At 43.4% G+C, this 12372-nt stretch overlaps 1 protein-coding gene across 5 annotated transcripts in view; it reads right to left on the bottom strand.

The window, feature by feature from the left end:
- Positions 1-12372, bottom strand: part of N4BP2L2 (NEDD4 binding protein 2 like 2) — a 93953-nt gene that overhangs the window by 43703 nt on the left and 37878 nt on the right. The gene's annotated exons all lie outside the window — the stretch shown is intronic.

The raw sequence follows: 12372 nt of genomic DNA, 5'->3' as shown, positions 1-12372 counted from the left end.
CTTCCCATGTGTCTAGGAGCTGCAGGAACCTGGCAACCACTTCCAGGAGCTGCCCTCAACCAGGGCAGTTAGGGAGCTTGTCTTAGCTCTGGTGGGGGGAAAAGAGGAACTGAGGAAGGAAGGTAGGAGAAGGAGTTGGGGTCCGCAGACCCAGACTTCTCTTGTGGACCTCAGTTTGAGAAATACTAATTTAAGGTGTAAGTAATAGAATACAGAAATTTTGCATGCCTAGGTGACAAGTATGAATCTGACACAAAATTGTAATAGTCATGGCCACTGCTTAAAGGGGAATAGAGGAGATCAGCGAAGATAGTTGTGCTTGGGTTGACGGCATTCCATGAATGCAACAGAGGAATAGGTTAATCAATCCAAGTAAATGCAGCAGAAGGTCTGGCTGGTGCCTTCAGTTGCTGCTCTAGGAGAAATTGAATGCTTGACAATAGGTTTCTCACAAGAGTGAGGGTGCAATATGCACCAAGGAGGACCCTAGTTCTAAAGCTCTGTAAGTTCCTGTAGCAGACCTGATAATAATTTAGAGTTCTTAACATCTGACATCAATGGCCTATATGAATCGTTTGTCTGAATACTGCTCCTCAGCATCCTTGTTAGGGCTCTCAGCAGAGGTACCAAAGACTCACTGGGCATGTGGTCAAATATTCTACTTTTTGAGGTAGTCACCTCTAAGGCATGCTGGAAACAAAAGAACATGCACCACATGAAGAAGCATACCCCTGCTATTCCAATTCTCTGGCTATTTAAGAGGACCTAAGGTAACATCTGCCAATTCACTACCTTTCACTGACACGTAGGCACCATTAAAAAGAAATAAAAATATAAAAAGAAGAGTAAACGTTATACAAAGAAAAACAAGGAGTGCTGTGGCACCTACGCGCACGTCTACACAGTAGGGCTAAAGCTGAAATAAGTTACGCAACTTTGGCTATGTCAATTGTGTAGCATAAGTCAAAACAGCCTATTTTGGCTTTTGGCACTGTCTACACAGCAGGAAGTCCGAGAAAAAACGCTCTTCCTTCGACTTCCCTTTCTCCTTGTAAAATAAGGGTTACAGGAGTCAGAGAAAGAAGTCCTCCAGCTCGACATTATTTTGACATTATGTCGAAATAACTGCTTGTAGTGTACACACTATGTTATTTTGGAACATATCTTAGACTTACCTTCGAGACTAATAGATAGGGCATATGTAGAGAAATGGAGTCGGGAATTGGAGGCTCTGTCTGCTTTATCCAATGCTGCTGTTGACTTGACACAACTTTAATTACTTCATCTATAAAATGAACTTAAAGTGCTCACTTCTGGACAGTACTGTAATATCTATGAATATAAAGCACTATTTTATTAGAGGATGTAGTCCTTATTGATGAAGAGGAAACCTGAGGAAGGTGCAAATCTTGTACTTCCTATGAACCCAATTATGGCCTAACTGACACTGAAATACATGAGCAAAAGGGGGCACATCACAGATCACAGCATGGGTCTGAAAGCAGGCTCTACAGAGCTGCTATTTCCCCCTAATCTGGAACTAAGCACAGGACAGTTTTGCATCCAATTTACTCCCTCTCAAGGTAGCAGAGGAACCCAGAGGGAGACATGCTCATGTTCATAGGAGATAAGTTAATCATGATCAGCTCTAATTTTGCAGTGCCCAATGACAACATTATAGATACTTTCTAGTGGAGTAACCTGAACATGCTGTTAGAAACTGGTATGCTTAGTATGCATTGCTGAAAACAAAATTATATAAAATGGAGCATCTACTATTAAATTTAAAATAATTTTAGAAAAAAAATAGTATCTTTCCTTCTATCTTTCCCTATATTTGAATATTTTCCTGTAATTTTTGTCCCCTAGCCCCTCGCTCTTTATGCTTTGCCTATTGAATCTATCACTGAACATGTTTTATAAGTAATGCTTTTATGAAAATACAGAAAAATGAACAGAAATGGGTTTCCCTTCATACTTTTGGAGAAAAGAAAGAGTCTCATCATTTAAACTTTAAAATGCTGAAAAAAATCAGGAATTAAAGAAAATAATAATAAGCACTTAAATAGTGTTTTCATCTTTCATCCTCTAAAAAGTAAATATTTTATCATTTTACTGAAGGAGGCAACTGAGGACCAAAGAGAAGTGGCAGAACTAGCCATTTAATGACTTCTTGACCCATGCACTCTTCACTGTACCTTTACATCATCAGAAAGTGGAGATTTTCAGTCTACAGTGACTTGTCTGTGTTAATCTATTTTCTGACAAAATTCCTTATCAGCTCTATCATCAGTTCTGTTCAGTTGCGGAGTCCAGAATAGATTCTATAATGTCTATAATCTGTATTAGAGTTAGTATGGATTTTTTGTAGCTGATGTGAAGGTCCAGAAATTGGAATAATGCTCTGAGAAGCCAGTCATGCCAATATGGGAACACTCGAGCCACTACCACTGAAAGAATCTTTGTGAACATCCCTGGGGAAATGAAGAGTCTGAAGAAGAAAATTCAGTATTGACAGTGTGCTCCATCACAAATCTTAGGAAATGCTTGTGGGAGAGGAGGATGGCTACTCAAAAGAGGGCATCCTGTGGATTTAAGCACAGAATTATGTCACATTTCTCAAGAGCTGTTCAAGTTCCTGAGATCAAGGACTGGTGTCCATCCTTCATCTTTACTGAGCACAAGTAACTGGAACACATCCATATTCCAATTATCTCTAGTTGGATTAGTTCTAATTGCTCCTAAAAAGAGAAAATGAAGTGTTTGTTTTAGGAGTTCCTCATGAAACTGTGGTAGAAAAGAGGAAAAGAATGTATAAAACAGTTCACTTTGACAACGTCCAGTATCCCCGTATGTGAGATAAGATACTTCAGATAAGTACGTAGTCTGATGATTTCCAAAGGAGGGGTAGTCATACAACATGTGATCCAATGGAGCAAACTGGTTGATGCTCTATACCTAAGTGTCAAAAGTGCCTCTTAAAAGTAAAACCTCATTGAGCAGAAGTAGAGTGACCAGTTTCTGTATCTCTCCTGGAGAGCTTGTGAGGCTTAGGCATAGTGTGCTGATGGCACTGGAATGGTTTTGATCTTTGAGTGGTTTGAAATCTACTTCAAGGCCTTTTAACTGCAGGCACATAGATGTTCAGTGACCGTAACTGTGCCGTCGAATCTCTAAGCCTAGGGAGAGAGGAGTCGGTATGTTTGTTGAAAAGCTTGATGTGTCAAACAAAATTTTTTCCACTGTGTTTTGTATGTCCCTTGCAAGGCCTGAAGATTGGAACCAGAATGCTTTTCTCATAACTAGAGCGTTGCACGAATACAAAATTTGTAATCACACTGACACCAGTGGATGCAGAAACCCATGGACATAAAGTGGATATCTGCAAATTTGCAAGGTTCTAGATACAAAAATTGTATCTGCATCCATATCTGCAAAAAATGAGCTGTGGATATTCACATCCACAAATGCGGATACCTACGGATATAAAGCAGACAGCCACAGATTTGTGGGGTTCTGTTCATAACTACCACCATGGCTATGCTGTGTAAGTGGCATCTATGGCTTTTGCAACCAACTTCCCTTTAGTGATGATAGACTGAAATTGATCTTTTTGGTCTCACTATAACAGGCAAATTTGCAGTGTGTGTTAAACTCATATTTTGCCAAGACCTTGTAGTTCATTATACAAAATTGGACAGTGGCTGATGATTAGCTCTTCCTTCTCAGCAAATCCAGCTGTTTATGGCCTCTCCATCTGACAAGGAATCGAGAGCAAGTTTGACAGTCCCTGACACTATCTGCATCCATTATAAAGAAATTAGAGTTAGAGTAGGAGAAGAAGTACTTCACTCCTTTCAGTAGGATTCAGTATTTCTTATCTGTCATTTACAGGTTGGTAGGATTGTGGCAGCTGTTTGCCAAAGGGTACGTGCAGCAGATAATAATGCCTCATTAATGGGTAGAGTGACCCTTCTCTAGGGACTGTTGTTCAAGATGTCCATCCAGGAATGTTTTGACTCTTGGACTTCCTCTAGTGGGATCAGAAGCAAGTCCGGTGGCTTTTCATGGGGTTTTGGAAGGTCTTAAAATGATCATTGTAAGAGAAGAGTGATAGCATTACTGCCTCATATGAAGATGAAGGTGAGAGCTTCTCAGCCTAAGATGCTCACTTCTCCTGTATATTTGTCTGGCACTGGAGAACTGTGTGGTACTGACGTATGCAGTACTGATGCACACTGTACTATTAGAGGAACTGTAGATGCCTGTGGCTGGTAGTGTATTGGTGGGTGGCCAGTGCCTTCCCTTAAGCACCTGATGGAGCTGGTTGCTATAGAACCCCATTGGTCCCAATAACCACAATGGAAAGACTAAGTGAAGGTACCTCAATGATAATCATGATCTCTGAGTCTACGATGTCTCTAGGAACCTCTTCATGAAAGAATTCATGAGGTAGGACAGTACAGTATTGAAATGGATCCTTGTACAAATATCTCTGAATCAGAGGAAACTTGCCCTGAAGTAAGGAGAAAAGAGGTACACACAGGTGTTCTAACCAGTACCAAAAGCCTTGAAATGCAATAAGGATGTTAAGTATCAAGTAAATGACTAATCAAGTACTCAAAACAATTTGTATCGAGTACAGTTAGTTGATAAGGGGCCACTGCGGCTCTACAGTTTAAATGTAGTAGGAGCTGGGTGTACAAGCAGCCCAGCTCTTACTACATTTAAACTACAGAGTCATAGCAGGAGTAGGTCCAGGACCTAACGTGAGCTGGGACTACTTCAGGGCTGGCTCGTGCTGGATCCAGACCACCGCAGCTCATCCTTTTAGTCTGCTTCAGTCTCGGTTCACACCGGGTCCTGCACTGCACTTCTGCCTTTTAAATGTAGTAAGAGTTGGGAGGTTCTTACTACATTTAAAAAGCTGAGCTGCAGCACTGCTGTGCCTCTGTCTCTCAGCCCCTGCCCATCATCAGCTCCTGCTTGCTCCCTCCCCCTTGATATAGAGGCAGTGCGGGAAAGGGGGGAGAATGAGAGTTGTCGATTCGACTACCTGATAAACATAGGCTTATTGGGTAGTCGACTATTCGACTTACAATGTAAACAAGTTGCTGCTTTCATAGTGGTGCCAAGGTGGTGCCCTTCCCAGTCATTAAAATAAAAATGGCCACCGTGCTGTGCCGACAATCAGCTGATCCAGCAGAGCGTGGCAGTCTAGACACGGCGCAGTCGACAAAGGGAAGCTCCTGAAACGAGGCTTACAGGTGTAGTCAACAAAGGCTTCCCTTGTCAACTGCACACATCTAGACTGCTGCGCTGTACCGGACCAGCAGATTGTCAGCACAGCGCGGCGGCCATTTTTATTTTAAAATGAAGCGGAGATTATTTAAATCCTCGCTTCATTCATTATGTCAAGTAAACTACTTTACATGGCTCCATCAACGGAGCCATGTAGTATAGACACACCCAGGGAGTGCTACCATGATAGATGTTCAAACTTGGATTCTGCTTTGGTATTAGACTCAGTCAGAGCCTTTCCTGAACCCGGAGAGGAATGAGAGGTCCCCCAAGGGTCCCTTTTCTCCATTTCCTTGCTTAAACCTAACGTTTAACTGGTTAACTGATAAACCTGGATTTTACATTCCGAAGCTAGAGTGTTCCTCACTGTGGGGAAAAGACATGTGGTAAGTCTCTGACGTCTCAAGCGTTGGAGTCCTGGGCATAGCAAATTGTGTTCCAATACAAACAAAAGATAAAAAAGAGGAGTAAGAGTTCCCTGCTCCTCAACTGATACGAAAGTACTGAATAAAATAAAGATATACAATTGTAATAAATAAGGAAAATAAATTATTAAAACAAATAATGAAGTGAAGGTGGGAAATGAACACAGCAGACATCACAACCCTTCATCTAGAGCTGCAGGCAGATGAGAAGGAACTGGGAGGAAGGGGGGGTCTTATGTCTCCCTATATGCCCTTCTTGAACACACAACGTACTACCCTACAGAGGTCTGAGGATATTAATTTGCAATTTCCAGCTGAGAGCACATACGCACTTGCACGTCCTATGGTGGAGGCTCCCTGGAGACAAACGGTCATAACAGAAAGCAATGTTTCTGCCATGAAGGACTCAATATTCTGATATTATTTATAATTAGTAACTTGTTACAATTACTTTTCATATTCCCTGCAGATACAGATATACAAAACATAAAGAAATAAAACACAGCAAAACCAAAATAACAGCAGAGCAATTTCATTTTGTTTACACTTGCCACACTTTTGCACTTATTCTAGAATATAGAATTATAGATGAGATAGACTATAGGTTTCCAGAAGATGCTGGTAACATGCCAGGTTGTAAAATGTAACGTATTTTTCATACACACTTGCTTACTCTCTGTGAGCTTTTTATACCAAAAATATAACCATAACTCATGAATTATAATTCCAAGCAGGCCAGAAACATAGAATATGCCTGTACATTTTTTTTAAATATTTTAAACAAGAATTAAACCTCACAATTTAAACATACATTTTCCAGTGAAAACTAAAACTCAGTATCAACTTCTCAACTTCCTTTAAAAGCTGAAGGTTAAATTTTTGCAAAAATCGTTACAAAAACGTATCAGATTCCAGTCATTGGCTATTTTTTATATAATAAGCTTGATGTAGTATATAAATTGCATATACACTGAAAATAAAATCAACCTTATTATGGCCTAGAGAAACTGACAGAATCACTGGTAAGCGAAAAGAGGCTTCCTAAAACTTTTTCCCTACTCAGCGTAGTAATGCATTTTTATGTTTAAGTGTACAAAGATTTGGGACACAGAAAATTATTCTTACTTTTTCCTGTGATTTCCATGCCTTTTTTAAGAACATTTACCTTGATGACTGACATGAAAACTCAACAAAAACTAATACAAGTGGTTGTGAATAAGATATAATTAGGTAATGCATTTGATAGAAAGTTAACTTACGAAATACACTATAGTTAAAATATTTTAACAATTCGTACACTGACTACAAAAACATCTTAACTGCAATAATTTTCAAAAGATTAAAACTATTATGAAAAGGAAAAAATAGTATGTCAACTTTTAGATATAATAAAATTTATATCAAAACACTATGTAAGGGTATGTCTACACTACCCCGCTAGTTCGAACTAGCAGGGTAATGTAGGCATACTGCACTTGCAAATGAAGCCCGGGATTTGAATTTCCCGGGCTTCATTTGCATAAGCGGGGAGCCGCCATTTTTAAAACCCCGCTGGTTCGAACCCCGTGCAGCGCGGCTACACGGGGCTCAAACTAGGTAGTTCGGACTAGGATTCCTATTCCGAACTACCGGTACACCTCGCGGTACATTTCACGAGGAGTAACGGTAGTTCGAACTAGGAAGCCTAGTTCGAACTACCTAGTTTGTGCCCTGTGTAGCCGCGCTGCACGGGGTTCGAACCAGTGGGGTTTTAAAAATGGCGGCTCCCCGCTTATGCAAATGAAGCCCGGGAAATTCAAATCCTGGGCTTCATTTGCAAGTGCGGTATGCCTACATTACCCCGCTAGTTCGAACTAGCGGGGTAGTGTAGACATACCCTCATAGAATAGACCCTACTATTTTCTAGTGCTATCGCATGTATTTTTATATGCAGTAGTGATGCTAGAAAGCAGTTAATTAGGTAACCGTATAACCATTAAAAACCTGAGTGGTTTCACAGTTATGCAATAAAAAGTTTATTCCGAAAAACCTGCAGAGCAGCTGTCTCCCCAGAAGCAGGACCAGCAACCAGTGTGTTCCAGGAGCAGACTCCCAGCTTTGGGCCCCACTCCTGGGAAGCTAGCTGCACTGTAGGCTTTATACTGTAGAGTCCACAGTGCAAGGCAGCAGTCGGCTCCCTGGGAGAGAGTGTGTGCCGGAAGCTGACTTTAAGCGGGCTCCAGGCATTCACCAGCTCCTACCTGCCACCCTGCACCTGGTGCACACTGAAGGCCTGCTTTTAAGCTAGCTTGTGGCACGCACTGGCTCCTGGCCTCATTCCCAGGGAGTCAACTGTCACCTTGCGCTGCAGCCTCCGATAAAGAGCTAGAAGCACAGGATGGCAGCCAGCTCCCTGGGAGCAGGACCAGAAAGAAGCCAGAGTGTAACTGTTATGGTAACAGATAAGATCAGTTAAACTATTACTGTAAGATGGATAGAAATCTGGCTGTAAGATGGATAGAAAGCTGGCTAGACTGTCGGGCCCAATGGGGAGTGATTAACGGCTCGATGTCAGGCTGGCAGTTGGTTTCTAGTGGAGTGCCCCAAGGATCGGTTCTAGGGCCGGTTTTGTTCAACATCCTTATTAATGACCTGGATGAGGGGATGGATTGCACCTTCAGCAAGTTTGCAGATGACACTAAGATAGGGGGAGAGGTAGGTATATTGGAGGGTAGGGATAGGGTCCAGAGTGACCTAGAAAGATTAGAGGACTGGGTCAGAAGAAATCTGATGAGGTTCAACAAGGACAAGTGTAGAGTCCTGCACCTGGGATGGAAGAATCCTAAGCATTGTTACAGGCTGGGGACCGAATGGCTAAGTAGCAGTTTTGCAGAAAAGGGCCTGGGGATTACAGTAGATGACTCATATCCAGCTTCTCAACAGTGTGCCCTTGTAGCCAAGAAGGCTAATGGCATATTAGGTTGCATTAGGAGGAGCATTGCCAGCAGATCTAGAGACGTGATTATTCCCCTTTATTCGGCTCTGGTGAGGCCATATCTCGAGTATTGTGTCGAGTTCTGGGCCCCCCACTATAGAGAGGATGTGGATGCATTGAAGAGGGTCCAGGCAGAGGGCAACCAAAATGATTAGGGGGCTGGAGCACATGACCTATGAGGAGAGGTTGAGAGATTTGGGTTTGTTTAGTCTGCAGAAGAGAAGAATGAGGGGGGATTTGATAGCAGCCTTCAGCTTCCTGAAGGGAGGTTCCAAAGAGGATGTAGAGAGGCTGTTCTCAGTAGCGATGCATGGCAGAACAAGGAGCAATGGGCTCAAATTACAATGGAGATCTAAGTTGGACATTAGGAAAAACTATTTCACTAGGAGGGCGCTGAAGCACTGGAATGGGTTACCTCGGGAGGTGGTGGAATCTCCATCCTTAGAGGTTTTTAAGTCTCGGCTTGACAAAGCCCTGACTGGGTTGATTTAGTTGGGATTGGTCTTGCTTTGGGCAGAGGGCTCAACTTGATGATATCCTGAGGTCTCTTCCAGCTCTATGATTCTATGATTACATCCCTAAATACGTAGCCGTCCTTCAAGGATACCTACAATTTCTCCATAACTTTTCTGTTCTTGTCTTTCTCAAAAACTAATAATGATTTTATGGTTTATTCAATCTGCTTCAATAAAGGTTCAAATATTCCCCTTTCAAAACCCACTATAGTGGGGTATGATGATGGACTTTTCTTAGAATACTAGAATGCCATCTGTATGAAATCCTAAAAGTTTGCATTGCATGCCTGGAATCTTCATAAATGGTGACTAGGACTAAGGTTACCAGATGGCTTAAAAAAATACCAGACACACTTGATCTCATATGAGTGGAGGGGGGACCCGGCCAGGAGGGGAGCAGTACTGGCCAGGAGGAGGTCGGGGGAGGGGGTCGTGGGAGAACCAGCCGGCGGAAAGCAGGGCTGGTCGGGAGGAGACCGGAGGGAGCGGGGCTGGCTGCGGGGGAGGGAACCAGGTGGCAGGAAGCAGGGCTGGTTGGGAGGGGGAGGAGCGGGGGGAGAGAACCCACCTCCACCTCCCTCCTCTCTATTGCGTAGTTGCGTACTGCCTGGCTCGTACACATGCTCACACAGTGTGAGCATATCTACCAACCAGGCAGTACACAACTATGTACTGATACTCATAATAAGAAAACGTAATTAGAAAATACTGGACATTTATATGTCCGGTATTTCCTCGATTTATTTCCTGGACAGAAACCTCAAATACTGAACTGCCCTGTTCAAAACCGGACACCTGGCAACTCTAACTAGGACAAATATACTTTGTGCAATGGGAGGGACAAAGTCAGTTACTTTTAGAACAAGATTTAGATTTTAATAAAAAATTGAAAAAACCCTCGTTAAAAGAACAGAAAATGTAAATAGCCAGCAGCCTTCTCAGGCAGACTCCCGGTCTGCCCCACCCCTGCACTGGCTGCAGGGGTCATGTGGTCTTTGAATAGCTACAAGCCTAATGGGAGAGTGATTCACAACTGGCCAATGTGACTGTGCGGAGGATAGGGGGCAGCACGTGAAGCCCCTCTCCCCTCCCCCAAACTCCCAGCTATTCAAACAGAGCTCAGCAGCAGCTGCTTTTCTCAGAAGTGTATGGCAGGGCAGGCAGGGAGCCTATCTGAAGCTCCCCAAGCATCCATGGGCTGGATCCAGGGGTTGGTGGGCCGGATCCGGCCCATGGGCCATATTTTGCCCATGCCTGATCTATTTTATCCTCCAAGTTGAGCAAAATGAAAAAGAAATCAAATTATTTCAACTTTAATAATCAAATTCATTAATAACCCAGTTAAGAAAACTTACTGTATTTTAAAAGAGTAATTTTTAAGCTGTGTCTCCTCTTAATCATATAGTAAGGTCTAAATATATAATAAGAAAACACAATTAAGTGTTTATACATTATAGCAGAGGTGGGCAATAATTTTTGCCCGGGGGCCGTGTCAAAAATTTTTGAAGTAGCCCCAGGCCAACCCAGAAGGGGTGGGGCCTAAACAGGAAGAGGTGGGGCTACCACACCCTCAGACCATGATTGATCTGGGGATGAGGGAGCCCCTTTGCCCCCTCTTCCCACTAGACACCTATGCCCTGGAAGAGGCTTGGCACGTTCCCCCACCCCCAGGCCAATCAGGCTCCTCACAGGGCCTGGGCAGGGCGAAGGAAGCTTCACGCAGCTCCCCCGCCCTTGATTGGCCTGGGGCCGGGGAGTGCGCAAAGCCTCCTCCGCTCTCCTCCCTACCCTGCAAGCAGCGCTTCAAAGAGCCACGTGCTCCTGGCAGGACAGGAGGAGGCTTTGTGCGCTCAGGGCCAGATTAAGGGGGGAGCTAGCCAGGCAACTGCTCGGGGTGCCAATCTATGGAGGGCGCCTGATGGCAGTTGTAAGGGGCACCGGCCGCGCAGCACCCCTTAGAGCTGCCATCAGGCGTTGCACGCCCCTGCTCTGCGGCGCCTGATGGCAGCTGTAGCCCCCAACCCTGATGGCAGCTGTAAGGTGCGCAGTGCGTGGGGGGGGGCAGGGCCACGCATGCGCCATGCGCCTTGGGGGCAGAGCTGTCCATGCGTTGCACACCCGCTGCCCGGGGCGCAGGAATGGCTTGAGCCAGCCCTGGGTGCACTCTCCCGCCCCCAGGCCAATTAGGCTCACAGGGCGGGGGCAGAGTGGAGAAAGCTTCAGGTGCTCCCCTGCCCCCAGGTCCTAATTGGCAGCAGGGCCTCCATGGGCCAGATCCACCCACTTGGCAGGCCAGATCTGGCCCGCAGAGGCCCTTTTGCCCACTCCTGCAGTATAGGGTTGCATCTTTTAGAAATCTACACAGTAATTGCTGAATTTTTTATCCAGAGGGGTAGCTGAGTTAGTCTGTAACAGGAAAAACTTAAAATACAACGAATAGTCTAGTAGCACCTTATAGACTAACAAATCATGAGCATTTGTGGGCACAACCTGTTCATATTTTTATTTAATATAATAAAGCATACTGACCATAAGCCTTTCCAGTATTTAAAAATCATTTATCATTAGGGCCAATTTTCAAATATCATGATCATACCACACACAAAACATAACAGTAACCCATATGATGTGTATTTTCATAGTACATACCTAATTAAAGTCCTGATTTCCCCTTTCACCATTATATAATTCTTACTACACTGTAATTTCATACTTAAACCTTAAAAATGGAAGACTGAGGTATGTCTTATATGCGGATTTTCAATTAAATATTTTTTGGTTTTGGAATTGTTTTGGGTTTCCACACAAATACAGAAGTCTTAATTGCATCAAACCCCTTTCCAAGTAAGAGCCTCAGATTTAAAATCCTGTTTTGTGGTTCTCATCAGTCAGAAAACAAGTTGACAAGCTTTGTTCTCATCTTACAAGCATCAAAAGATCACTAAACTCATCCCTTTCCCTGTAGATGTCTTGCATGAATAGCTCCTTGTTGTCGATGTACAAACTGATACCATATTACATTCTTTGAAATTAATGAGGTTTGCCTTAGGCAGTTTACTTGAGCAGCCATTGTAAATATATGGAATTCTTTTTCTATCATTATATCTCTATATTCAACAAGGCTTAATAAACGTATTCATTCATTGCACACAAGTAA

This window comes from Pelodiscus sinensis, chromosome 1 (genome assembly GCF_052426305.1).
Source record: "Pelodiscus sinensis isolate ZL-2025 chromosome 1, ASM5242630v1, whole genome shotgun sequence".
NCBI classification, from domain to species: domain Eukaryota; kingdom Metazoa; phylum Chordata; order Testudines; family Trionychidae; genus Pelodiscus; species Pelodiscus sinensis.
The sequence above is the reverse complement of the archived record's forward strand: the minus strand, read 5'-3'. Positions and strand labels throughout refer to the sequence as shown.